This window comes from Primulina tabacum, chromosome 10 (assembly GCF_025594145.1).
Source record: "Primulina tabacum isolate GXHZ01 chromosome 10, ASM2559414v2, whole genome shotgun sequence".
Taxonomy (NCBI): domain Eukaryota; kingdom Viridiplantae; phylum Streptophyta; class Magnoliopsida; order Lamiales; family Gesneriaceae; genus Primulina; species Primulina tabacum.
The window spans coordinates 41679899-41705571 of record NC_134559.1 but is presented as its reverse complement, the minus strand read 5'-3'; the positions used below and the strand labels follow the sequence as shown (position 1 = coordinate 41705571).

General features: G+C 45.2%; 31 non-coding genes across 31 annotated transcripts; all 31 read left to right on the top strand.

Moving 5' to 3' along the window:
* The first annotated feature begins 684 nt into the window (after positions 1–684).
* LOC142513640 (5S ribosomal RNA) lies at positions 685–803 on the top strand. Its single transcript, XR_012809576.1, has one exon. It is a non-coding gene; the product is annotated as a 5S ribosomal RNA (ribosomal RNA).
* A 684-nt stretch (positions 804–1487) lies between these two features.
* On the top strand, positions 1488–1606 carry LOC142513628 (5S ribosomal RNA). Its single transcript, XR_012809565.1, has one exon. It is a non-coding gene; the product is annotated as a 5S ribosomal RNA (ribosomal RNA).
* Positions 1607–2290: 684 nt separating this feature from the next.
* Positions 2291–2409, top strand: LOC142506575 (5S ribosomal RNA). Its single transcript, XR_012804864.1, has one exon. It is a non-coding gene; the product is annotated as a 5S ribosomal RNA (ribosomal RNA).
* A 683-nt stretch (positions 2410–3092) lies between these two features.
* Positions 3093–3210, top strand: LOC142512958 (5S ribosomal RNA). The gene has a single exon (XR_012808930.1). It is a non-coding gene; the product is annotated as a 5S ribosomal RNA (ribosomal RNA).
* A 684-nt stretch (positions 3211–3894) lies between these two features.
* Positions 3895–4013, top strand: LOC142513616 (5S ribosomal RNA). Its single transcript, XR_012809554.1, has one exon. It is a non-coding gene; the product is annotated as a 5S ribosomal RNA (ribosomal RNA).
* Positions 4014–4697: 684 nt separating this feature from the next.
* Positions 4698–4816, top strand: LOC142513605 (5S ribosomal RNA). Its single transcript, XR_012809543.1, has one exon. It is a non-coding gene; the product is annotated as a 5S ribosomal RNA (ribosomal RNA).
* A 684-nt stretch (positions 4817–5500) lies between these two features.
* Positions 5501–5619, top strand: LOC142513593 (5S ribosomal RNA). The gene has a single exon (XR_012809532.1). It is a non-coding gene; the product is annotated as a 5S ribosomal RNA (ribosomal RNA).
* Positions 5620–6303: 684 nt separating this feature from the next.
* Positions 6304–6423, top strand: LOC142510771 (5S ribosomal RNA). Its single transcript, XR_012808678.1, has one exon. It is a non-coding gene; the product is annotated as a 5S ribosomal RNA (ribosomal RNA).
* A 683-nt stretch (positions 6424–7106) lies between these two features.
* Positions 7107–7225, top strand: LOC142513582 (5S ribosomal RNA). Its single transcript, XR_012809521.1, has one exon. It is a non-coding gene; the product is annotated as a 5S ribosomal RNA (ribosomal RNA).
* Positions 7226–7908: 683 nt separating this feature from the next.
* Positions 7909–8027, top strand: LOC142513570 (5S ribosomal RNA). The gene has a single exon (XR_012809510.1). It is a non-coding gene; the product is annotated as a 5S ribosomal RNA (ribosomal RNA).
* Positions 8028–8744: 717 nt separating this feature from the next.
* Positions 8745–8863, top strand: LOC142506564 (5S ribosomal RNA). The gene has a single exon (XR_012804853.1). It is a non-coding gene; the product is annotated as a 5S ribosomal RNA (ribosomal RNA).
* Positions 8864–9547: 684 nt separating this feature from the next.
* Positions 9548–9666, top strand: LOC142506534 (5S ribosomal RNA). Its single transcript, XR_012804823.1, has one exon. It is a non-coding gene; the product is annotated as a 5S ribosomal RNA (ribosomal RNA).
* Positions 9667–10351: 685 nt separating this feature from the next.
* LOC142514536 (5S ribosomal RNA) lies at positions 10352–10470 on the top strand. Its single transcript, XR_012810425.1, has one exon. It is a non-coding gene; the product is annotated as a 5S ribosomal RNA (ribosomal RNA).
* A 687-nt stretch (positions 10471–11157) lies between these two features.
* LOC142513559 (5S ribosomal RNA) lies at positions 11158–11276 on the top strand. Its single transcript, XR_012809499.1, has one exon. It is a non-coding gene; the product is annotated as a 5S ribosomal RNA (ribosomal RNA).
* Positions 11277–11960: 684 nt separating this feature from the next.
* Positions 11961–12080, top strand: LOC142513185 (5S ribosomal RNA). Its single transcript, XR_012809146.1, has one exon. It is a non-coding gene; the product is annotated as a 5S ribosomal RNA (ribosomal RNA).
* A 684-nt stretch (positions 12081–12764) lies between these two features.
* Positions 12765–12883, top strand: LOC142513547 (5S ribosomal RNA). Its single transcript, XR_012809488.1, has one exon. It is a non-coding gene; the product is annotated as a 5S ribosomal RNA (ribosomal RNA).
* Positions 12884–13567: 684 nt separating this feature from the next.
* Positions 13568–13686, top strand: LOC142513535 (5S ribosomal RNA). The gene has a single exon (XR_012809477.1). It is a non-coding gene; the product is annotated as a 5S ribosomal RNA (ribosomal RNA).
* A 684-nt stretch (positions 13687–14370) lies between these two features.
* LOC142514477 (5S ribosomal RNA) lies at positions 14371–14491 on the top strand. Its single transcript, XR_012810367.1, has one exon. It is a non-coding gene; the product is annotated as a 5S ribosomal RNA (ribosomal RNA).
* A 684-nt stretch (positions 14492–15175) lies between these two features.
* Positions 15176–15295, top strand: LOC142513184 (5S ribosomal RNA). Its single transcript, XR_012809145.1, has one exon. It is a non-coding gene; the product is annotated as a 5S ribosomal RNA (ribosomal RNA).
* A 684-nt stretch (positions 15296–15979) lies between these two features.
* Positions 15980–16099, top strand: LOC142513927 (5S ribosomal RNA). Its single transcript, XR_012809849.1, has one exon. It is a non-coding gene; the product is annotated as a 5S ribosomal RNA (ribosomal RNA).
* Positions 16100–16783: 684 nt separating this feature from the next.
* LOC142513183 (5S ribosomal RNA) lies at positions 16784–16903 on the top strand. Its single transcript, XR_012809144.1, has one exon. It is a non-coding gene; the product is annotated as a 5S ribosomal RNA (ribosomal RNA).
* Positions 16904–17586: 683 nt separating this feature from the next.
* On the top strand, positions 17587–17706 carry LOC142513926 (5S ribosomal RNA). Its single transcript, XR_012809848.1, has one exon. It is a non-coding gene; the product is annotated as a 5S ribosomal RNA (ribosomal RNA).
* A 683-nt stretch (positions 17707–18389) lies between these two features.
* LOC142513447 (5S ribosomal RNA) lies at positions 18390–18509 on the top strand. Its single transcript, XR_012809393.1, has one exon. It is a non-coding gene; the product is annotated as a 5S ribosomal RNA (ribosomal RNA).
* Positions 18510–19193: 684 nt separating this feature from the next.
* Positions 19194–19313, top strand: LOC142513925 (5S ribosomal RNA). Its single transcript, XR_012809847.1, has one exon. It is a non-coding gene; the product is annotated as a 5S ribosomal RNA (ribosomal RNA).
* Positions 19314–19997: 684 nt separating this feature from the next.
* LOC142513181 (5S ribosomal RNA) lies at positions 19998–20117 on the top strand. The gene has a single exon (XR_012809142.1). It is a non-coding gene; the product is annotated as a 5S ribosomal RNA (ribosomal RNA).
* Positions 20118–20801: 684 nt separating this feature from the next.
* On the top strand, positions 20802–20921 carry LOC142513924 (5S ribosomal RNA). The gene has a single exon (XR_012809846.1). It is a non-coding gene; the product is annotated as a 5S ribosomal RNA (ribosomal RNA).
* Positions 20922–21604: 683 nt separating this feature from the next.
* On the top strand, positions 21605–21724 carry LOC142513180 (5S ribosomal RNA). Its single transcript, XR_012809141.1, has one exon. It is a non-coding gene; the product is annotated as a 5S ribosomal RNA (ribosomal RNA).
* Positions 21725–22408: 684 nt separating this feature from the next.
* Positions 22409–22529, top strand: LOC142514475 (5S ribosomal RNA). The gene has a single exon (XR_012810366.1). It is a non-coding gene; the product is annotated as a 5S ribosomal RNA (ribosomal RNA).
* A 682-nt stretch (positions 22530–23211) lies between these two features.
* Positions 23212–23330, top strand: LOC142508567 (5S ribosomal RNA). The gene has a single exon (XR_012806774.1). It is a non-coding gene; the product is annotated as a 5S ribosomal RNA (ribosomal RNA).
* Positions 23331–24014: 684 nt separating this feature from the next.
* On the top strand, positions 24015–24135 carry LOC142514473 (5S ribosomal RNA). The gene has a single exon (XR_012810364.1). It is a non-coding gene; the product is annotated as a 5S ribosomal RNA (ribosomal RNA).
* A 683-nt stretch (positions 24136–24818) lies between these two features.
* Positions 24819–24939, top strand: LOC142509275 (5S ribosomal RNA). The gene has a single exon (XR_012807458.1). It is a non-coding gene; the product is annotated as a 5S ribosomal RNA (ribosomal RNA).
* Positions 24940–25673: the final 734 nt, after the last annotated feature.

Sequence of the window (25673 nt, the reverse complement as noted above, 5' to 3'; positions counted from 1 at the left end):
TTTTCGTGTTTTTCTATTTTTGATTACTTGTTGACAGACGATTTTCGGCTCAAATCATCTGAATCTCGATCGGGACCAGATAAGACATGTGAAATGAAAGTAGCTCGGGCACTGCCGGATTTGGACAAAATTGTAGGCTAATTTGATTGTAAACGGGCAAACGGACGAGACTCATTACTACGCAATGAGCTGACGAGATTTTAGCCGAATTCCTTCTCTAAGACCCTCTAATTTGCGATTTACCGCTTCTGTTAAGCTTTCGTTTCCTCGAGAAATCCGCTTAGGAAGTTCGAAATTCGATTCCGGTTCCATTTTATCGTATCCCAGGCATAATAATAGCTTTACATTCGTTATTTCCTTCTTCTTATTTTTTTTTCTATTTTCTGGGAACATTTATCGATTTTTGTTGTCGTGAGCCGGTTCTGTGCGGAAGGGTATGACGCAGATTACTCCGGAGACGGTTAACTCATTAAAAACAATTATTTCGACTGTTTTATCCATAATTTACGTAAACGGTCGCGACACGAGGTCTTCCCAGGGAGGTCACCCATCCTAGCTCTGCCATCGCGCCAGAACGCTTAACTTCATGGTTATGATTGGGCGAGAGCAGTGCCGCGTGTTGTCCATCGCCGCCCGCTCCACACGTACTCGAGGGATATAAGAATAAACATCCCACTCAATGTCGGGTGCGATCATACCAGCACTAATGCACCGGATCCCATCAGAACTCCGAAGTTAAGCGTGCTTGGGCGAGAGCAGTACTAGGATGGGTGACCCCCTGGGAAGTCCTCGTGTTGCACCCCTTTTCGTGTTTTTCTATTTTTGATTACTTGTTGACAGACGATTTTCGGCTCAAATCATCTGAATCTCGATCAGGACCAGATAAGACATGTGAAATGAAAGTAGCTCGGGCACTGCCGGATTTGGACAAAATTGTAGGCTAATTTGATTGTAAACGGGCAAACGGACGAGACTCATTACTACGCAATGAGCTGACGAGATTTTAGCCGAATTCCTTCTCTAAGACCCTCTAATTTGCGATTTACCGCTTCTGTTAAGCTTTCGTTTCCTCGAGAAATCCGCTTAGGAAGTTCGAAATTCGATTCCGGTTCCATTTTATCGTATCCCAGGCATAATAATAGCTTTACATTCGTTATTTCCTTCTTCTTATTTTTTTTTCTATTTTCTGGGAACATTTATCGATTTTTGTTGTCGTGAGCCGGTTCTGTGCGGAAGGGTATGACGCAGATTACTCCGGAGACGGTTAACTCATTAAAAACAATTATTTCGACTGTTTTATCCATAATTTACGTAAACGGTCGCGACACGAGGTCTTCCCAGGGAGGTCACCCATCCTAGCTCTGCCATCGCGCCAGAACGCTTAACTTCATGGTTATGATTGGGCGAGAGCAGTGCCGCGTGTTGTCCATCGCCGCCCGCTCCACACGTACTCGAGGGATATAAGAATAAACATCCCACTCAATGTCGGGTGCGATCATACCAGCACTAATGCACCGGATCCCATCAGAACTCCGAAGTTAAGCGTGCTTGGGCGAGAGCAGTACTAGGATGGGTGACCCCCTGGGAAGTCCTCGTGTTGCACCCCTTTTCGTGTTTTTCTATTTTTGATTACTTGTTGACAGACGATTTTCGGCTCAAATCATCTGAATCTCGATCGGGACCAGATAAGACATGTGAAATGAAAGTAGCTCGGGCACTGCCGGATTTGGACAAAATTGTAGGCTAATTTGATTGTAAACGGGCAAACGGACGAGACTCATTACTACGCAATGAGCTGACGAGATTTTAGCCGAATTCCTTCTCTAAGACCCTCTAATTTGCGATTTACCGCTTCTGTTAAGCTTTCGTTTCCTCGAGAAATCCGCTTAGGAAGTTCGAAATTCGATTCCGGTTCCATTTTATCGTATCCCAGGCATAATAATAGCTTTACATTCGTTATTTCCTTCTTCTTATTTTTTTTTCTATTTTCTGGGAACATTTATCGATTTTTGTTGTCGTGAGCCGGTTCTGTGCGGAAGGGTATGACGCAGATTACTCCGGAGACGGTTAACTCATTAAAAACAATTATTTCGACTGTTTTATCCATAATTTACGTAAACGGTCGCGACACGAGGTCTTCCCAGGGAGGTCACCCATCCTAGCTCTGCCATCGCGCCAGAACGCTTAACTTCATGGTTATGATTGGGCGAGAGCAGTGCCGCGTGTTGTCCATCGCCGCCCGCTCCACACGTACTCGAGGGATATAAGAATAAACATCCCACTCAATGTCGGGTGCGATCATACCAGCACTAATGCACCGGATCCCATCAGAACTCCGAAGTTAAGCGTGCTTGGGCGAGAGCAGTACTAGGATGGGTGACCCCCTGGGAAGTCCTCGTGTTGCACCCTTTTCGTGTTTTTCTATTTTTGATTACTTGTTGACAGACGATTTTCGGCTCAAATCATCTGAATCTCGATCGGGACCAGATAAGACATGTGAAATGAAAGTAGCTCGGGCACTGCCGGATTTGGACAAAATTGTAGGCTAATTTGATTGTAAACGGGCAAACGGACGAGACTCATTACTACGCAATGAGCTGACGAGATTTTAGCCGAATTCCTTCTCTAAGACCCTCTAATTTGCGATTTACCGCTTCTGTTAAGCTTTCGTTTCCTCGAGAAATCCGCTTAGGAAGTTCGAAATTCGATTCCGGTTCCATTTTATCGTATCCCAGGCATAATAATAGCTTTACATTCGTTATTTCCTTCTTCTTATTTTTTTTTCTATTTTCTGGGAACATTTATCGATTTTTGTTGTCGTGAGCCGGTTCTGTGCGGAAGGGTATGACGCAGATTACTCCGGAGACGGTTAACTCATTAAAAACAATTATTTCGACTGTTTTATCCATAATTTACGTAAACGGTCGCGACACGAGGTCTTCCCAGGGAGGTCACCCATCCTAGCTCTGCCATCGCGCCAGAACGCTTAACTTCATGGTTATGATTGGGCGAGAGCAGTGCCGCGTGTTGTCCATCGCCGCCCGCTCCACACGTACTCGAGGGATATAAGAATAAACATCCCACTCAATGTCGGGTGCGATCATACCAGCACTAATGCACCGGATCCCATCAGAACTCCGAAGTTAAGCGTGCTTGGGCGAGAGCAGTACTAGGATGGGTGACCCCCTGGAAGTCCTCGTGTTGCACCCCTTTTCGTGTTTTTCTATTTTTGATTACTTGTTGACAGACGATTTTCGGCTCAAATCATCTGAATCTCGATCGGGACCAGATAAGACATGTGAAATGAAAGTAGCTCGGGCACTGCCGGATTTGGACAAAATTGTAGGCTAATTTGATTGTAAACGGGCAAACGGACGAGACTCATTACTACGCAATGAGCTGACGAGATTTTAGCCGAATTCCTTCTCTAAGACCCTCTAATTTGCGATTTACCGCTTCTGTTAAGCTTTCGTTTCCTCGAGAAATCCGCTTAGGAAGTTCGAAATTCGATTCCGGTTCCATTTTATCGTATCCCAGGCATAATAATAGCTTTACATTCGTTATTTCCTTCTTCTTATTTTTTTTTCTATTTTCTGGGAACATTTATCGATTTTTGTTGTCGTGAGCCGGTTCTGTGCGGAAGGGTATGACGCAGATTACTCCGGAGACGGTTAACTCATTAAAAACAATTATTTCGACTGTTTTATCCATAATTTACGTAAACGGTCGCGACACGAGGTCTTCCCAGGGAGGTCACCCATCCTAGCTCTGCCATCGCGCCAGAACGCTTAACTTCATGGTTATGATTGGGCGAGAGCAGTGCCGCGTGTTGTCCATCGCCGCCCGCTCCACACGTACTCGAGGGATATAAGAATAAACATCCCACTCAATGTCGGGTGCGATCATACCAGCACTAATGCACCGGATCCCATCAGAACTCCGAAGTTAAGCGTGCTTGGGCGAGAGCAGTACTAGGATGGGTGACCCCCTGGGAAGTCCTCGTGTTGCACCCCTTTTCGTGTTTTTCTATTTTTGATTACTTGTTGACAGACGATTTTCGGCTCAAATCATCTGAATCTCGATCGGGACCAGATAAGACATGTGAAATGAAAGTAGCTCGGGCACTGCCGGATTTGGACAAAATTGTAGGCTAATTTGATTGTAAACGGGCAAACGGACGAGACTCATTACTACGCAATGAGCTGACGAGATTTTAGCCGAATTCCTTCTCTAAGACCCTCTAATTTGCGATTTACCGCTTCTGTTAAGCTTTCGTTTCCTCGAGAAATCCGCTTAGGAAGTTCGAAATTCGATTCCGGTTCCATTTTATCGTATCCCAGGCATAATAATAGCTTTACATTCGTTATTTCCTTCTTCTTATTTTTTTTTCTATTTTCTGGGAACATTTATCGATTTTTGTTGTCGTGAGCCGGTTCTGTGCGGAAGGGTATGACGCAGATTACTCCGGAGACGGTTAACTCATTAAAAACAATTATTTCGACTGTTTTATCCATAATTTACGTAAACGGTCGCGACACGAGGTCTTCCCAGGGAGGTCACCCATCCTAGCTCTGCCATCGCGCCAGAACGCTTAACTTCATGGTTATGATTGGGCGAGAGCAGTGCCGCGTGTTGTCCATCGCCGCCCGCTCCACACGTACTCGAGGGATATAAGAATAAACATCCCACTCAATGTCGGGTGCGATCATACCAGCACTAATGCACCGGATCCCATCAGAACTCCGAAGTTAAGCGTGCTTGGGCGAGAGCAGTACTAGGATGGGTGACCCCCTGGGAAGTCCTCGTGTTGCACCCCTTTTCGTGTTTTTCTATTTTTGATTACTTGTTGACAGACGATTTTCGGCTCAAATCATCTGAATCTCGATCAGGACCAGATAAGACATGTGAAATGAAAGTAGCTCGGGCACTGCCGGATTTGGACAAAATTGTAGCCTAATTTGATTGTAAACGGGCAAACGGACGAGACTCATTACTACGCAATGAGCTGACGAGATTTTAGCCGAATTCCTTCTCTAAGACCCTCTAATTTGCGATTTACCGCTTCTGTTAAGCTTTCGTTTCCTCGAGAAATCCGCTTAGGAAGTTCGAAATTCGATTCCGGTTCCATTTTATCGTATCCCAGGCATAATAATAGCTTTACATTCGTTATTTCCTTCTTCTTATTTTTTTTTCTATTTTCTGGGAACATTTATCGATTTTTGTTGTCGTGAGCCGGTTCTGTGCGGAAGGGTATGACGCAGATTACTCCGGAGACGGTTAACTCATTAAAAACAATTATTTCGACTGTTTTATCCATAATTTACGTAAACGGTCGCGACACGAGGTCTTCCCAGGGAGGTCACCCATCCTAGCTCTGCCATCGCGCCAGAACGCTTAACTTCATGGTTATGATTGGGCGAGAGCAGTGCCGCGTGTTGTCCATCGCCGCCCGCTCCACACGTACTCGAGGGATATAAGAATAAACATCCCACTCAATGTCGGGTGCGATCATACCAGCACTAATGCACCGGATCCCATCAGAACTCCGAAGTTAAGCGTGCTTGGGCGAGAGCAGTACTAGGATGGGTGACCCCCTGGGAAGTCCTCGTGTTGCACCCCTTTTCGTGTTTTTCTATTTTTGATTACTTGTTGACAGACGATTTTCGGCTCAAATCATCTGAATCTCGATCGGGACCAGATAAGACATGTGAAATGAAAGTAGCTCGGGCACTGCCGGATTTGGACAAAATTGTAGGCTAATTTGATTGTAAACGGGCAAACGGACGAGACTCATTACTACGCAATGAGCTGACGAGATTTTAGCCGAATTCCTTCTCTAAGACCCTCTAATTTGCGATTTACCGCTTCTGTTAAGCTTTCGTTTCCTCGAGAAATCCGCTTAGGAAGTTCGAAATTCGATTCCGGTTCCATTTTATCGTATCCCAGGCATAATAATAGCTTTACATTCGTTATTTCCTTCTTCTTATTTTTTTTCTATTTTCTGGGAACATTTATCGATTTTTGTTGTCGTGAGCCGGTTCTGTGCGGAAGGGTATGACGCAGATTACTCCGGAGACGGTTAACTCATTAAAAACAATTATTTCGACTGTTTTATCCATAATTTACGTAAACGGTCGCGACACGAGGTCTTCCCAGGGAGGTCACCCATCCTAGCCTCTGCCATCGCGCCAGAACGCTTAACTTCATGGTTATGATTGGGCGAGAGCAGTGCCGCGTGTTGTCCATCGCCGCCCGCTCCACACGTACTCGAGGGATATAAGAATAAACATCCCACTCAATGTCGGGTGCGATCATACCAGCACTAATGCACCGGATCCCATCAGAACTCCGAAGTTAAGCGTGCTTGGGCGAGAGCAGTACTAGGATGGGTGACCCCCCTGGGAAGTCCTCGTGTTGCACCCCTTTTCGTGTTTTTCTATTTTTGATTACTTGTTGACAGACGATTTTCGGCTCAAATCATCTGAATCTCGATCGGGACCAGATAAGACATGTGAAATGAAAGTAGCTCGGGCACTGCCGGATTTGGACAAAATTGTAGGCTAATTTGATTGTAAACGGGCAAACGGACGAGACTCATTACTACGCAATGAGCTGACGAGATTTTAGCCGAATTCCTTCTCTAAGACCCTCTAATTTGCGATTTACCGCTTCTGTTAAGCTTTCGTTTCCTCGAGAAATCCGCTTAGGAAGTTCGAAATTCGATTCCGGTTCCATTTTATCGTATCCCAGGCATAATAATAGCTTTACATTCGTTATTTCCTTCTTCTTATTTTTTTTCTATTTTCTGGGAACATTTATCGATTTTTGTTGTCGTGAGCCGGTTCTGTGCGGAAGGGTATGACGCAGATTACTCCGGAGACGGTTAACTCATTAAAAACAATTATTTCGACTGTTTTATCCATAATTTACGTAAACGGTCGCGACACGAGGTCTTCCCAGGGAGGTCACCCATCCTAGCTCTGCCATCGCGCCAGAACGCTTAACTTCATGGTTATGATTGGGCGAGAGCAGTGCCGCGTGTTGTCCATCGCCGCCCGCTCCACACGTACTCGAGGGATATAAGAATAAACATCCCACTCAATGTCGGGTGCGATCATACCAGCACTAATGCACCGGATCCCATCAGAACTCCGAAGTTAAGCGTGCTTGGGCGAGAGCAGTACTAGGATGGGTGACCCCCTGGGAAGTCCTCGTGTTGCACCCCTTTTCGTGTTTTTCTATTTTTGATTACTTGTTGACAGACGATTTTCGGCTCAAATCATCTGAATCTCGATCGGGACCAGATAAGACATGTGAAATGAAAGTAGCTCGGGCACTGCCGGATTTGGACAAAATTGTAGGCTAATTTGATTGTAAACGGGCAAACGGACGAGACTCATTACTACGCAATGAGCTGACGAGATTTTAGCCGAATTCCTTCTCTAAGACCCTCTAATTTGCGATTTACCGCTTCTGTTAAGCTTTCGTTTCCTCGAGAAATCCGCTTAGGAAGTTCGAAATTCGATTCCGGTTCCATTTTATCGTATCCGAGGCATAATAATAGCTTTACATTCGTTATTTCCTTCTTCTTATTTTTTTTCTATTTTCTGGGAACATTTATCGATTTTTGCTGTCGTGAGCCGGTTCTGTGCGGAAGGGTATGACTCAGATTACTCCGGAGACGGTTAACTCATTAAAAACAATTATTTCGACTGTTTTATCCATAATTTACGTAAACGGTCGCGACACGAGGTCTTCCCAGGGAGGTCACCCATCCTAGCTCTGCCATCGCGCCAGAACGCTTAACTTCATGATTATGATTGGGCGAGAGCAGTGCCGCGTGTTGTCCATCGCCGCCCGCTCCACACGTACTCGAGGGATATAAGAATAAACATCCCACTCAATGTCGGGTGCGATCATACCAGCACTAATGCACCGGATCCCATCAGAACTCCGAAGTTAAGCGTGCTTGGGCGAGAGCAGTACTAGGATGGGTGACCCCCTGGGAAGTCCTCGTGTTGCACCCCTTTTCGTGTTTTTCTATTTTTGATTACTTGTTGACAGACGATTTTCGGCTCAAATCATCTGAATCTCGATCGGGACCAGATAAGACATGTGAAATGAAAGTAGCTCGGGCACTGCCGGATTTGGACAAAATTGTAGGCTAATTTGATTGTAAACGGGCAAACGGACGAGACTCATTACTACGCAATGAGCTGACGAGATTTTAGCCGAATTCCTTCTCTAAGACCCTCTAATTTGCGATTTACCGCTTCTGTTAAGCTTTCGTTTCCTCGAGAAATCCGCTTAGGAAGTTCGAAATTCGATTCCGGTTCCATTTTATCGTATCCGAGGCATAATAATAGCTTTACATTCGTTATTTCCTTCTTCTTATTTTTTTTTCTATTTTCTGGGAAATTTATCGATTTTTGCTTGTCGTTAGCCGGTTCTGTGCGGAAGGGTATGACTCAGACTACTCCGGAGACGGTTAACTCATTAAAAAAATTATTTCGAGAGACGGTTAACTCATTAAAAACAATTATTTCGACTGTTTTATCCATAATTTACGTAAACGGTCGCGACACGAGGTCTTCCCAGGGAGGTCACCCATCCTAGCTCTGCCATCGCGCCAGAACGCTTAACTTCATGATTATGATTGGGCGAGAGCAGTGCCGCGTGTTGTCCATCGCCGCCCGCTCCACACGTACTCGAGGGATATAAGAATAAACATCCCACTCAATGTCGGGTGCGATCATACCAGCACTAATGCACCGGATCCCATCAGAACTCCGAAGTTAAGCGTGCTTGGGCGAGAGCAGTACTAGGATGGGTGACCCCCTGGGAAGTCCTCGTGTTGCACCCTTTTTCGTGTTTTTCTATTTTTGATTACTTGTTGACAGACGATTTTCGGCTCAAATCATCTGAATCTCGATCGGGACCAGATAAGACATGTGAAATGAAAGTAGCTCGGGCACTGCCGGATTTGGACAAAATTGTAGGCTAATTTGATTGTAAACGGGCAAACGGACGAGACTCATTACTACGCAATGAGCTGACGAGATTTTAGCCGAATTCCTTCTCTAAGACCCTCTAATTTGCGATTTACCGCTTCTGTTAAGCTTTCGTTTCCTCGAGAAATCCGCTTAGGAAGTTCGAAATTCGATTCCGGTTCCATTTTATCGTATCCCAGGCATAATAATAGCTTTACATTCGTTATTTCCTTCTTCTTATTTTTTTTCTATTTTCTGGGAACATTTATCGATTTTTGTTGTCGTGAGCCGGTTCTGTGCGGAAGGGTATGACGCAGATTACTCCGGAGACGGTTAACTCATTAAAAACAATTATTTCGACTGTTTTATCCATAATTTACGTAAACGGTCGCGACACGAGGTCTTCCCAGGGAGGTCACCCATCCTAGCTCTGCCATCGCGCCAGAACGCTTAACTTCATGGTTATGATTGGGCGAGAGCAGTGCCGCGTGTTGTCCATCGCCGCCCGCTCCACACGTACTCGAGGGATATAAGAATAAACATCTCACTCAATGTCCGGGTGCGATCATACCAGCACTAATGCACCAAATCCAATCAGAACTCCGAAGTTAAGCGTGCTTGGGCGAGAGCAATACTAGGATGGGTGACCCCTTGGGAAGTCCTCGTGTTGCACCCCTTTTCGTGTTTTTCTATTTTTTATTACTTGTTGACAGACGATTTTCGGCTCAAATCATCTGAATCTCGATCGGGACCAGATAAGACATGTGAAATGAAAGTAGCTCGAGCACTGCCTGGATTTGGACAAAATTATAGGCTAATTTGATTGTAAACAGGCAAACGGACGAGAATCATTACTCCGCAAAGAGCTGGCGATATTTTAGCTAATTCCTTCTCTAAGACCCTCTAATTTACGATTTACCGCTTCTGTTAAGCTTCCATTTCCTCGAGAAATCCGCTTTGGAAGTTAGAAATTCGAATCCGATTTCATTTTATCGTAACCCAGGCATAATAATAGCTTTACATTCGCTATTACCTTCTTCTTATTTTTTTTTCTATTTTCTGGGAATATTTATGCGATTTTTGTTGTCGTGAGCGGTTTCTGTGCGGAAGGGTATGACGCAGATTACTCCGGAGACGGTTAACTAATTAAAAACAATTATTTCGACTATTTTATCCATAATTTACGTAAACGGTCGCGACACGAGGTCTTCCCAGGGAGGTCACCCATCCTAGCTCTGCCATCGCGCTAGAACGCTTAACTTCATGGTTATGATTGGGCGTGAGCAGTGCCGCGTGTTGTCCATCGCCGCCCGCTCCACACGTACTCGAGGGATATAAGAATAAACATCCCACTCAATGTCGGGTGCGATCATACCAGCACTAATGCACCGGATCCCATCAAAACTCCGAAGTTAAGCGTGCTTGGGTGAGAGAAGTACTAGGATGGATGACCCCCTGGGAAGTCCTCGTGTTGCACCCCTTTTTCGTGTTTTTCTATTTTGATTGATTACTTGTTGACAGACGATTTTCGGCTCAAATCATCTGAATTTCGATCGGGACCAGATAAGACATGTGAAATGAAAGTAGCTCGGGCACTGCCGGATTTGGACAAAATTGTAGGCTAATTTGATTGTAAACGGGCAAACGGACGAGAATCATTACTACGCAATGAGCTCACGAGATTTTAGCCGAATTCCTTCTCTAAGATCCTCTAACTTGCGATTTACCGCTTCTGTTAAGCTTTCGTTTCCTCGAGAAATCCGCTTAGGAAGTTCGAAATTCGATTCCGGTTCCATTTTATCGTATCCCAGGCATAATAATAGCTTTACATTCGTTATTTCCTTCTTCTTATTTTTTTTCTATTTTCTGGGAACATTTATCGATTTTTGTTGTCGTGAGCCGGTTCTGTGCGGAAGGGTATGACGCAGATTACTCCGGAGACGGTTAACTCATTAAAAACAATTATTTCGACTGTTTTATCCATAATTTACGTAAACGGTCGCGACACGAGGTCTTCCCAGGGAGGTCACCCATCCTAGCTCTGCCATCGCGCCAGAACGCTTAACTTCATGGTTATGATTGGGCGAGAGCAGTGCCGCGTGTTGTCCATCGCCGCCCGCTCCACACGTACTCGAGGGATATAAGAATAAACATCCCACTCAATGTCGGGTGCGATCATACCAGCACTAATGCACCGGATCCCATCAGAACTCCGAAGTTAAGCGTGCTTGGGCGAGAGCAGTACTAGGATGGGTGACCCCCTGGGAAGTCCTCGTGTTGCACCCCTTTTCGTGTTTTTCTATTTTTGATTACTTGTTGACAGACGATTTTCGGCTCAAATCATCTGAATCTCGATCGGGACCAGATAAGACATGTGAAATGAAAGTAGCTCGGGCACTGCCGGATTTGGACAAAATTGTAGGCTAATTTGATTGTAAACGGGCAAACGGACGAGACTCATTACTACGCAATGAGCTGACGAGATTTTAGCCGAATTCCTTCTCTAAGACCCTCTAATTTGCGATTTACCGCTTCTGTTAAGCTTTCGTTTCCTCGAGAAATCCGCTTAGGAAGTTCGAAATTCGATTCCGGTTCCATTTTATCGTATCCAAGGCATAATAATAGCTTTACATTCGTTATTTCCTTCTTCTTATTTTTTTTTCTATTTTCTGGGAACATTTATCGATTTTTGTTGTCGTGAGCCGGTTCTGTGCGGAAGGGTATGACGCAGATTACTCCGGAGACGGTTAACTCATTAAAAACAATTATTTCGACTGTTTTATCCATAATTTACGTAAACGGTCGCGACACGAGTTCTTCCCAGGGAGGTCACCCATCCTAGCTCTACCATCGCGCTAGAACGCTTAACTTCATTGTTATGATTGGGCGAGAGCAGTGCCGCGTGTTGTCCATCGCCGCCCGCTCCACACGTACTCGAGGGATATAAGAATAAACATCCCACTCAATGTCGGGTGCGATCATACCAGCACTAATGCACCGGATCCCATCAGAACTCCGAAGTTAAGCGTGCTTGGGCGAAGAGCAGTACTAGGATGGGTGACCCCCTGGGAAGTCCTCGTGTTGCACCCCTTTTCGTGTTTTTCTATTTTTGATTACTTGTTGACAGACGATTTTCGGCTCAAATCATCTGAATCTCGATCGGGACCAGATAAGACATGTGAAATGAAAGTAGCTCGGGCACTGCCGGATTTGGACAAAATTGTAGGCTAATTTGATTGTAAACGGGCAAACGGACGAGACTCATTACTACGCAATGAGCTGACGAGATTTTAGCCGAATTCCTTCTCTAAGACCCTCTAATTTGCGATTTACCGCTTCTGTTAAGCTTTCGTTTCCTCGAGAAATCCGCTTAGGAAGTTCGAAATTCGATTCCGGTTCCATTTTATCGTATCCCAGGCATAATAATAGCTTTACATTCGTTATTTCCTTCTTCTTATTTTTTTTTCTATTTTCTGGGAACATTTATCGATTTTTGTTGTCGTGAGCCGGTTCTGTGCGGAAGGGTATGACGCAGATTACTCCGGAGACGGTTAACTCATTAAAAACAATTATTTCGACTGTTTTATCCATAATTTACGTAAACGGTCGCGACACGAGGTCTTCCCAGGGAGGTCACCCATCCTAGCTCTGCCATCGCGCCAGAACGCTTAACTTCATGGTTATGATTGGGCGAGAGCAGTGCCGCGTGTTGTCCATCGCCGCCCGCTCCACACGTACTCGAGGGATATAAGAATAAACATCCCACTCAATGTCGGGTGCGATCATACCAGCACTAATGCACCGGATCCCATCAGAACTCCGAAGTTAAGCGTGCTTGGGCGAGAGCAGTACTAGGATGGGTGACCCCCTGGGAAGTCCTCGTGTTGCACCCCTTTTCGTGTTTTTCTATTTTTGATTACTTGTTGACAGACGATTTTCGGCTCAAATCATCTGAATCTCGATCGGGACCAGATAAGACATGTGAAATGAAAGTAGCTCGGGCACTGCCGGATTTGGACAAAATTGTAGGCTAATTTGATTGTAAACGGGCAAACGGACGAGACTCATTACTACGCAATGAGCTGACGAGATTTTAGCCGAATTCCTTCTCTAAGACCCTCTAATTTGCGATTTACCGCTTCTGTTAAGCTTTCGTTTCCTCGAGAAATCCGCTTAGGAAGTTCGAAATTCGATTCCGGTTCCATTTTATCGTATCCCAGGCATAATAATAGCTTTACATTCGTTATTTCCTTCTTCTTATTTTTTTTTCTATTTTCTGGGAACATTTATCGATTTTTGTTGTCGTGAGCCGGTTCTGTGCGGAAGGGTATGACGCAGATTACTCCGGAGACGGTTAACTCATTAAAAACAATTATTTCGACTGTTTTATCCATAATTTACGTAAACGGTCGCGACACGAGGTCTTCCCAGGGAGGTCACCCATCCTAGCTCTGCCATCGCGCCAGAACGCTTAACTTCATGGTTATGATTGGGCGAGAGCAGTGCCGCGTGTTGTCCATCGCCGCCCGCTCCACACGTACTCGAGGGATATAAGAATAAACATCCCACTCAATGTCGGGTGCGATCATACCAGCACTAATGCACCGGATCCCATCAGAACTCCGAAGTTAAGCGTGCTTGGGCGAGAGCAGTACTAGGATGGGTGACCCCCTGGGAAGTCCTCGTGTTGCACCCCTTTTCGTGTTTTTCTATTTTTGATTACTTGTTGACAGACGATTTTCGGCTCAAATCATCTGAATCTCGATCGGGACCAGATAAGACATGTGAAATGAAAGTAGCTCGGGCACTGCCGGATTTGGACAAAATTGTAGGCTAATTTGATTGTAAACGGGCAAACGGACGAGACTCATTACTACGCAATGAGCTGACGAGATTTTAGCCGAATTCCTTCTCTAAGACCCTCTAATTTGCGATTTACCGCTTCTGTTAAGCTTTCGTTTCCTCGAGAAATCCGCTTAGGAAGTTCGAAATTCGATTCCGGTTCCATTTTATCGTATCCCAGGCATAATAATAGCTTTACATTCGTTATTTCCTTCTTCTTATTTTTTTTTCTATTTTCTGGGAACATTTATCGATTTTTGTTGTCGTGAGCCGGTTCTGTGCGGAAGGGTATGACGCAGATTACTCCGGAGACGGTTAACTCATTAAAAACAATTATTTCGACTGTTTTATCCATAATTTACGTAAACGGTCGCGACACGAGGTCTTCCCAGGGAGGTCACCCATCCTAGCTCTGCCATCGCGCCAGAACGCTTAACTTCATGGTTATGATTGGGCGAGAGCAGTGCCGCGTGTTGTCCATCGCCGCCCGCTCCACACGTACTCGAGGGATATAAGAATAAACATCCCACTCAATGTCGGGTGCGATCATACCAGCACTAATGCACCGGATCCCATCAGAACTCCGAAGTTAAGCGTGCTTGGGCGAAAGCGCAGTACTAGGATGGGTGACCCCCTGGGAAGTCCTCGTGTTGCACCCCTTTTCGTGTTTTTCTATTTTTGATTACTTGTTGACAGACGATTTTCGGCTCAAATCATCTGAATCTCGATCGGGACCAGATAAGACATGTGAAATGAAAGTAGCTCGGGCACTGCCGGATTTGGACAAAATTGTAGGCTAATTTGATTGTAAACGGGCAAACGGACGAGACTCATTACTACGCAATGAGCTGACGAGATTTTAGCCGAATTCCTTCTCTAAGACCCTCTAATTTGCGATTTACCGCTTCTGTTAAGCTTTCGTTTCCTCGAGAAATCCGCTTAGGAAGTTCGAAATTCGATTCCGGTTCCATTTTATCGTATCCCAGGCATAATAATAGCTTTACATTCGTTATTTCCTTCTTCTTATTTTTTTTTCTATTTTCTGGGAACATTTATCGATTTTTGTTGTCGTGAGCCGGTTCTGTGCGGAAGGGTATGACGCAGATTACTCCGGAGACGGTTAACTCATTAAAAACAATTATTTCGACTGTTTTATCCATAATTTACGTAAACGGTCGCGACACGAGGTCTTCCCAGGGAGGTCACCCATCCTAGCTCTGCCATCGCGCCAGAACGCTTAACTTCATGGTTATGATTGGGCGAGAGCAGTGCCGCGTGTTGTCCATCGCCGCCCGCTCCACACGTACTCGAGGGATATAAGAATAAACATCCCACTCAATGTCGGGTGCGATCATACCAGCACTAATGCACCGGATCCCATCAGAACTCCGAAGTTAAGCGTGCTTGGGCGAAGAGCAGTACTAGGATGGGTGACCCCCTGGGAAGTCCTCGTGTTGCACCCCTTTTCGTGTTTTTCTATTTTTGATTACTTGTTGACAGACGATTTTCGGCTCAAATCATCTGAATCTCGATCGGGACCAGATAAGACATGTGAAATGAAAGTAGCTCGGGCACTGCCGGATTTGGACAAAATTGTAGGCTAATTTGATTGTAAACGGGCAAACGGACGAGACTCATTACTACGCAATGAGCTGACGAGATTTTAGCCGAATTCCTTCTCTAAGACCCTCTAATTTGCGATTTACCGCTTCTGTTAAGCTTTCGTTTCCTCGAGAAATCCGCTTAGGAAGTTCGAAATTCGATTCCGGTTCCATTTTATCGTATCCCAAGCATAATAATAGCTTTACATTCGTTATTTCCTTCTTCTTATTTTTTTTTCTATTTTCTGGGAACATTTATCGATTTTTGTTGTCGTGAGCCGGTTCTGTGCGGAAGGGTATGACGCAGATTACTCCGGAGACGGTTAACTCATTAAAAACAATTATTTCGACTGTTTTATCCATAATTTACGTAAACGGTCGCGACACGAGGTCTTCCCAGGGAGGTCACCCATCCTAGCTCTGCCATCGCGCCAGAACGCTTAACTTCATGGTTATGATTGGGCGAGAGCAGTGCCGCGTGTTGTCCATCGCCGCCCGCTCCACACGTACTCGAGGGATATAAGAATAAACATCCCACTCAATGTCGGGTGCGATCATACCAGCACTAATGCACCGGATCCCATCAGAACTCCGAAGTTAAGCGTGCTTGGGCGAAGCGCAGTACTAGGATGGGTGACCCCCTGGGAAGTCCTCGTGTTGCACCCCTTTTCGTGTTTTTCTATTTTTGATTACTTGTTGACAGACGATTTTCGGCTCAAATCATCTGAATCTCGATCGGGACCAGATAAGACATGTGAAATGAAAGTAGCTCGGGCACTGCCGGATTTGGACAAAATTGTAGGCTAATTTGATTGTAAACGGGCAAACGGACGAGACTCATTACTACGCAATGAGCTGACGAGATTTTAGCCGAATTCCTTCTCTAAGACCCTCTAATTTGCGATTTACCGCTTCTGTTAAGCTTTCGTTTTCCTCGAGAAATCCGCTTAGGAAGTTCGAAATTCGATTCCGGTTCCATTTTATCGTATCCCAGGCATAATAATAGCTTTACATTCGTTATTTCCTTCTTCTTATTTTTTTTCTATTTTCTGGGAACATTTATCGATTTTTGTTGTCGTGAGCCGGTTCTGTGCGGAAGGGTATGACGCAGATTACTCCGGAGACGGTTAACTCATTAAAAACAATTATTTCGACTGTTTTATCCATAATTTACGTAAACGGTCGCGACACGAGGTCTTCCCAGGGAGGTCACCCATCCTAGCTCTGCCATCGCGCCAGAACGCTTAACTTCATGGTTATGATTGGGCGAGAGCAGTGCCGCGTGTTGTCCATCGCCGCCCGCTCCACACGTACTCGAGGGATATAAGAATAAACATCCCACTCAATGTCGGGTGCGATCATACCAGCACTAATGCACCGGATCCCATCAGAACTCCGAAGTTAAGCGTGCTTGGGCGAAGAGCAGTACTAGGATGGGTGACCCCCTGGGAAGTCCTCGTGTTGCACCCCTTTTCGTGTTTTTCTATTTTTGATTACTTGTTGACAGACGATTTTCGGCTCAAATCATCTGAATCTCGATCGGGACCAGATAAGACATGTGAAATGAAAGTAGCTCGGGCACTGCCGGATTTGGACAAAATTGTAGGCTAATTTGATTGTAAACGGGCAAACGGACGAGACTCATTACTACGCAATGAGCTGACGAGATTTTAGCCGAATTCCTTCTCTAAGACCCTCTAATTTGCGATTTACCGCTTCTGTTAAGCTTTCGTTTCCTCGAGAAATCCGCTTAGGAAGTTCGAAATTCGATTCCGGTTCCATTTTATCGTATCCTAAGCATAATAATAGCTTTACATTCGTTATTTCCTTCTTCTTATTTTTTTTCTATTTTCTGGGAACATTTATCGATTTTTGTTGTCGTGAGCCGGTTCTGTGCGGAAGGGTATGACGCAGATTACTCCGGAGACGGTTAACTCATTAAAAACAATTATTTCGACTGTTTTATCCATAATTTACGTAAACGGTCGCGACACGAGGTCTTCCCAGGGAGGTCACCCATCCTAGCTCTGCCATCGCGCCAGAACGCTTAACTTCATGGTTATGATTGGGCGAGAGCAGTGCCGCGTGTTGTCCATCGCCGCCCGCTCCACACGTACTCGAGGGATATAAGAATAAACATCCCACTCAATGTCGGGTGCGATCATACCAGCACTAATGCACCGGATCCCATCAGAACTCCGAAGTTAAGCGTGCTTGGGCGAAGCGCAGTACTAGGATGGGTGACCCCCTGGGAAGTCCTCGTGTTGCACCCCTTTTCGTGTTTTTCTATTTCTGATTACTTGTTGACAGACGATTTTCGGCTCAAATCATCTGAATCTCGATCGGGACCAGATAAGACATGTGAAATGAAAGTAGCTCGGGCACTGCCGGATTTGGACAAAATTGTAGGCTAATTTGATTGTAAACGGGCAAACGGACGAGACTCATTACTACGCAATGAGCTGACGAGATTTTAGCCGAATTCCTTCTCTAAGACCCTCTAATTTGCGATTTACCGCTTCTGTTAAGCTTTCGTTTCCTCGAGAAATCCGCTTAGGAAGTTCGAAATTCGATTCCGGTTCCATTTTATCGTATCCGAGGCATAATAATAGCTTTACATTCGTTATTTCCTTCTTCTTATTTTTTTTCTATTTTCTGGGAACATTTATCGATTTTTGTTGTCGTGAGCCGGTTCTGTGCGGAAGGGTATGACGCAGATTACTCCGGAGACGGTTAACTCATTAAAAACAATTATTTCGACTGTTTTATCCATAATTTACGTAAACGGTCGCGACACGAGGTCTTCCCAGGGAGGTCACCCATCCTAGCTCTGCCATCGCGCCAGAACGCTTAACTTCATGGTTATGATTGGGCGAGAGCAGTGCCGCGTGTTGTCCATCGCCGCCCGCTCCACACGTACTCGAGGGATATAAGAATAAACATCCCACTCAATGTCGGGTGCGATCATACCAGCACTAATGCACCGGATCCCATCAGAACTCCGAAGTTAAGCGTGCTTGGGCGAAGCGCAGTACTAGGATGGGTGACCCCCTGGGAAGTCTTCGTGTTGCACCCCTTTTCGTGTTTTTCTATTTTTGATTACTTGTTGACAGACGATTTTCGGCTCAAATCATCTGAATCTCGATCGGGACCTGATAAGACATGTGAAATGAAAGTAGCTCGGGCACTGCCGGATTTGGACAAAATTGTAGGCTAATTTGATTGTAAACGGGCAAACGGACGAGACTCATTACTACGCAATGAGCTGGCGAGAATTTAGCCGAATTCCTTCTCTAAGACCCTCTAATTTGCGATTTACCGCTTCTGTTAAGCTTTCGTTTCCTCGAGAAATCCGCTTAGGAAGTTCGAAATTCGATTCCGGTTCCATTTTATCGTATCCTAGGGCATAATAATAGCTTTACATTCGTTATTTCCTTCTTCTTATTTTTTTTCTATTTTCTGGGAACATTTATCGATTTTTGTTGTCGTGAGCCGGTTCTGTGCGGAAGGGTATGACGCAGATTACTCCGGAGACGGTTAACTCATTAAAAACAATTATTTCGACTGTTTTATCCATAATTTACGTAAACGGTCGCGACACGAGGTCTTCCCAGGGAGGTCACCCATCCTAGCTCTGCCATCGCGCCAGAACGCTTAACTTCATGGTTATGATTGGGCGAGAGCAGTGCCGCGTGTTGTCCATCGCCGCCCGCTCCACACGTACTCGAGGGATATAAGAATAAACATCCCACTCAATGTCGGGTGCGATCATACCAGCACTAATGCACCGGATCCCATCAGAACTCCGAAGTTAAGCGTGCTTGGGCGAAGCGCAGTACTAGGATGGGTGACCCCCTGGGAAGTCCTCGTGTTGCACCCCTTTTCGTGTTTTTCTATTTTTGATTACTTGTTGACAGACGATTTTCGGCTCAAATCATCTGAATCTCGATCGGGACCAGATAAGACATGTGAAATGAAAGTAGCTCGGGCACTGCCGGATTTGGACAAAATTGTAGGCTAATTTGATTGTAAACGGGCAAACGGACGAGACTCATTACTACGCAATGAGCTGACGAGATTTTAGCCGAATTCCTTCTCTAAGACCCTCTAATTTGCGATTTACCGCTTCTGTTAAGCTTTCGTTTTCCTCGAGAAATCCGCTTAGGAAGTTCGAAATTCGATTCCGGTTCCATTTTATCGTATCCGAGGCATAATAATAGCTTTACATTCGTTATTTCCTTCTTCTTATTTTTTTTCTATTTTCTGGGAACATTTATCGATTTTTGTTGTCGTGAGCCGGTTCTGTGCGGAAGGGTATGACGCAGATTACTCCGGAGACGGTTAACTCATTAAAAACAATTATTTCGACTGTTTTATCCATAATTTACGTAAACGGTCGCGACACGAGGTCTTCCCAGGGAGGTCACCCATCCTAGCTCTGCCATCGCGCCAGAACGCTTAACTTCATGGTTATGATTGGGCGAGAGCAGTGCCGCGTGTTGTCCATCGCCGCCCGCTCCACACGTACTCGAGGGATATAAGAATAAACATCCCACTCAATGTCGGGTGCGATCATACCAGCACTAATGCACCGGATCCCATCAGAACTCCGAAGTTAAGCGTGCTTGGGCGAAGAGCAGTACTAGGATGGGTGACCCCCTGGGAAGTCCTCGTGTTGCACCCCTTTTCGTGTTTTTCTATTTTTGATTACTTGTTGACAGACGATTTTCGGCTCAAATCATCTGAATCTCGATCGGGACCAGATAAGACATGTGAAATGAAAGTAGCTCGGGCACTGCCGGATTTGGACAAAATTGTAGGCTAATTTGATTGTAAACGGGCAAACGGACGAGACTCATTACTACGCAATGAGCTGACGAGATTTTAGCCGAATTCCTTCTCTAAGACCCTCTAATTTGCGATTTACCGCTTCTGTTAAGCTTTCGTTTCCTCGAGAAATCCGCTTAGGAAGTTCGAAATTCGATTCCGGTTCCATTTTATCGTATCCCAGGCATAATAATAGCTTTACATTCGTTATTTCCTTCTTCTTATTTTTTTTTCTATTTTCTGGGAACATTTATCGATTTTTGTTGTCGTGAGCCGGTTCTGTGCGGAAGGGTATGACGCAGATTACTCCGGAGACGGTTAACTCATTAAAAACAATTATTTCGACTGTTTTATCCATAATTTACGTAAACGGTCGCGACACGAGGTCTTCCCAGGGAGGTCACCCATCCTAGCTCTGCCATCGCGCCAGAACGCTTAACTTCATGGTTATGATTGGGCGAGAGCAGTGCCGCGTGTTGTCCATCGCCGCCCGCTCCACACGTACTCGAGGGATATAAGAATAAACATCCCACTCAATGTCGGGTGCGATCATACCAGCACTAATGCACCGGATCCCATCAGAACTCCGAAGTTAAGCGTGCTTGGGCGAAGCGCAGTACTAGGATGGGTGACCCCCTGGGAAGTCCTCGTGTTGCACCCCTTTTCGTGTTTTTCTATTTTTGATTACTTGTTGACAGACGATTTTCGGCTCAAATCATCTGAATCTCGATCGGGACCAGATAAGACATGTGAAATGAAAGTAGCTCGGGCACTGCCGGATTTGGACAAAATTGTAGGCTAATTTGATTGTAAACGGGCAAACGGACGAGACTCATTACTACGCAATGAGCTGACGAGATTTTAGCCGAATTCCTTCTCTAAGACCCTCTAATTTGCGATTTACCGCTTCTGTTAAGCTTTCGTTTCCTCGAGAAATCCGCTTAGGAAGTTCGAAATTCGATTCCGGTTCCATTTTATCGTATCCAAGGCATAATAATAGCTTTACATTCGTTATTTCCTTCTTCTTATTTTTTTTCTATTTTCTGGGAACATTTATCGATTTTTGTTGTCGTGAGCCGGTTCTGTGCGGAAGGGTATGACGCAGATTACTCCGGAGACGGTTAACTCATTAAAAACAATTATTTCGACTGTTTTATCCATAATTTACGTAAACGGTCGCGACACGAGGTCTTCCCAGGGAGGTCACCCATCCTAGCTCTGCCATCGCGCCAGAACGCTTAACTTCATGGTTATGATTGGGCGAGAGCAGTGCCGCGTGTTGTCCATCGCCGCCCGCTCCACACGTACTCGAGGGATATAAGAATAAACATCCCACTCAATGTCGGGTGCGATCATACCAGCACTAATGCACCGGATCCCATCAGAACTCCGAAGTTAAGCGTGCTTGGGCGAAGAGCAGTACTAGGATGGGTGACCCCCTGGGAAGTCCTCGTGTTGCACCCCTTTTCGTGTTTTTCTATTTTTGATTACTTGTTGACAGACGATTTTCGGCTCAAATCATCTGAATCTCGATCGGGACCAGATAAGACATGTGAAATGAAAGTAGCTCGGGCACTGCCGGATTTGGACAAAATTGTAGGCTAATTTGATTGTAAACGGGCAAACGGACGAGACTCATTACTACGCAATGAGCTGACGAGATTTTAGCCGAATTCCTTCTCTAAGACCCTCTAATTTGCGATTTACCGCTTCTGTTCAGCTTTCGTTTCCTCGAGAAATCCGCCTAGGAAGTTCGAAATTCGATTCCGGTTCCATTTTATCGTATCCCAGGCATAATAATAGCTTTACATTCGTTATTTCCTTCTTCTTATTTTTTTTTCTATTTTCTGGGAACATTTATCGATTTTTGTTGTCGTGAGCCGGTTCTGTGCGGAAGGGTATGACGCAGATTACTCCGGAGACGGTTAACTCATTAAAAACAATTATTTCGACTGTTTTATCCATAATTTACGTAAACGGTCGCGACACGAGGTCTTCCCAGGGAGGTCACCCATCCTACCTCTGCCATCGCGCCAGAACGCTTAACTTCATGGTTATGATTGGGCGAGAGCAGTGCCGCGTGTTGTCCATCGCCGCCCGCTCCACACGTACTCGAGGGATATAAGAATAAACATCCCACTCAATGTCGGGTGCGATCATACCAGCACTAATGCACCGGATCCCATCAGAACTCCGAAGTTAAGCGTGCTTGGGCGAAAGCGCAGTACTAGGATGGGTGACCCCCTGGGAAGTCCTCGTGTTGCACCCCTTTTCGTGTTTTTCTATTTTTGATTACTTGTTGACAGACGATTTTCGGCTCAAATCATCTGAATCTCGATCGGGACCAGATAAGACATGTGAAATGAAAGTAGCTCGGGCACTGCCGGATTTGGACAAAATTGTAGGCTAATTTGATTGTAAACGGGCAAACGGACGAGACTCATTACTACGCAATGAGCTGACGAGATTTTAGCCGAATTCCTTCTCTAAGACCCTCTAATTTGCGATTTACCGCTTCTGTTAAGCTTTCGTTTCCTCGAGAAATCCGCTTAGGAAGTTCGAAATTCGATTCCGGTTCCATTTTATCGTATCCCAGGCATAATAATAGCTTTACATTCGTTATTTCCTTCTTCTTATTTTTTTTTCTATTTTCTGGGAACATTTATCGATTTTTGTTGTCGTGAGCCGGTTCTGTGCGGAAGGGTATGACGCAGATTACTCCGGAGACGGTTAACTCATTAAAAACAATTATTTCGACTGTTTTATCCATAATTTACGTAAACGGTCGCGACACGAGGTCTTCCCAGGGAGGTCACCCATCCTAGCTCTGCCATCGCGCCAGAACGCTTAACTTCATGGTTATGATTGGGCGAGAGCAGTGCCGCGTGTTGTCCATCGCCGCCCTGCTCCACACGTACTCGAGGGATATAAGAATAAACATCCCACTAAATGTCTGATATCATACTAGCACTAATGCATCGGATCCCATCAGAACTCCGAAGTTAAGTGTGCTTGGGCGAGAGCAGTACTAGGATGGGTGACCCCCTGGGAAGTCCTCGTGTTGCACCCCTTTTCGTGTTTTTCTATTTTTGATTACTTGTTGACAGACGATTTTCGGCTCAAATCATCTGAATCTCGATCGGGACCAGATAAGACATGTGAAATGAAAGTAGCTCGGGCACTGCCGGATTTGGACAAAATTGTAGGCTAATTTGATTGTAAACGGGCAAACGGACGAGACTCATTACTACGCAATGAGCTGACGAGATTTTAGCCGAATTCCTTCTCTAAGACCCTCTAATTTGCGATTTACCGCTTCTGTTAAGCTTTCGTTTTCTCGAGAAATCCGCTTAGGAAGTTCGAAATTCGATTCCGGTTCCATTTTATCGTATCCGAGGCATAATAATAGCTTTACATTCGTTATTTCCTTCTTCTTATTTTTTTTTCTATTTTCTGGGAACATTTATCGATTTTTGTTGTCGTGAGCCGGTTCTGTGCGGAAGGGTATGACGCAGATTACTCCGGAGACGGTTAACTCATTAAAAACAATTATTTCGACTGTTTTATCCATAATTTACGTAAACGGTCGCGATACGAGGTCTTCCCAGGGAGGTCACCCATCCTAGCTCTGCCATCGCGCCAGAACGCTTAACTTCATGGTTATGATTGGGCGAGAGCAGTGCCGCGTGTTGTCCATCGCCGCCCGCTCCACACGTACTCGAGGGATATAAGAATAAACATCCCACTCAATGTCGGGTGCGATCATACCAGCACTAATGCACCGGATCCCATCAGAACTCCGAAGTTAAGCGTGCTTGGGCGAAAGCGCAGTACTAGGATGGGTGACCCCCTGGGAAGTCCTCGTGTTGCACCCCTTTTCGTGTTTTTCTATTTTTGATTACTTGTTGACAGACGATTTTCGGCTCAAATCATCTGAATCTCGATCGGGACCAGATAAGACATGTGAAATGAAAGTAGCTCGGGCACTGCCGGATTTGGACAAAATTGTAGGCTAATTTGATTGTAAACGGGCAAACGGACGAGACTCATTACTACGCAATGAGCTGACGAGATTTTAGCCGAATTCCTTCTCTAAGACCCTCTAATTTGCGATTTACCGCTTCTGTTAAGCTTTCGTTTCCTCGAGAAATCCGCTTAGGAAGTTCGAAATTCGATTCGGTTCCATTTTATCGTATCCAAGCATAATAATAGCTTTACATTCGTTATTTCCTTCTTCTTATTTTTTTTTCTATTTTCTGGGAACATTTATCGATTTTTGTTGTCGTGAGCCGGTTCTGTGCGGAAGGGTATGACGCAGATTACTCCGGAGACGGTTAACTCATTAAAAACAATTATTTCGACTGTTTTATCCATAATTTACGTAAACGGTCGCGACACGAGGTCTTTCCAAGGGAGGTCACCCATCCTAGCTCTGCCATCGCGCCAGAACGCTTAACTTCATGGTTATGATTGGGCGAGAGCAGTGCCGCGTGTTGTCCATCGCCGCCCGCTCCACACGTACTCGAGGGATATAAGAATAAACATCCCACTCAATGTAGGGTGCGATCATACCAGCACTAATGCACCGGATCCCATCAGAACTCCGAAGTAAGCGTGCTTGGGCTGAGAGCGCAGTACTAGGATGGGTGACCCCCTGGGAAGTCCTCGTGTTGCACCCTTTTCGTGTTTTTCTATTTCTGATTACTTGTTGACAGACGAGTTTCGGCTCAAATCATCTGAATCTCGATCGAGACCAGATAAGACATGTGAAATGAAAGTAGCTCGGCACTGCCGGATTTGGACAAAATGTAGGCTAATTTGATTGTAAACGGGCAAACGGACGAGACTCATTACTACGCAATGAGCTGACGAGATTTTAGCCGAATTCCTTCTCTAAGACCCTCTTAATTTGCGATTTACCGCTTCTGTTAAGCTTTCGTTTCCTCGGGAAATCCGCTTAGGAAGTTCGAAATTCGATTCGGTTCCATTTTATCGTATCCGAGGCATAATAATAGCTTACTTCTTTATTTCCTTCTTCTTATTTTTTTTCTATTTTCTGGGAACATTTATCGATTTTTGTTGTCGTGAGCCGGTTCTGTGCGGAAGGGTATGACGCAGATTACTCCGGAGACGGTTAACTCATTAAAAACAATTATTTGACTTTTTATCCATATTTACGTAACGGTCGCGATACGAGGTCTTCCCAGGGAGGTCACCCATCTAGCTCTGCCGTCGCGCAGAACGCTTAACTTCATGGTTATGATTGGGCGAGAGCAGTGCGTGTGTCCATCGCCGCCCGCTCCACACGTACTCGAGGGATATAAGAAATAAACATCCCACTCAATGTCGGGTGCGATCATACCAGCACTAATGCACCGGATCCCATCAGAACTCCGAAGTTAAGCGTGCTTGG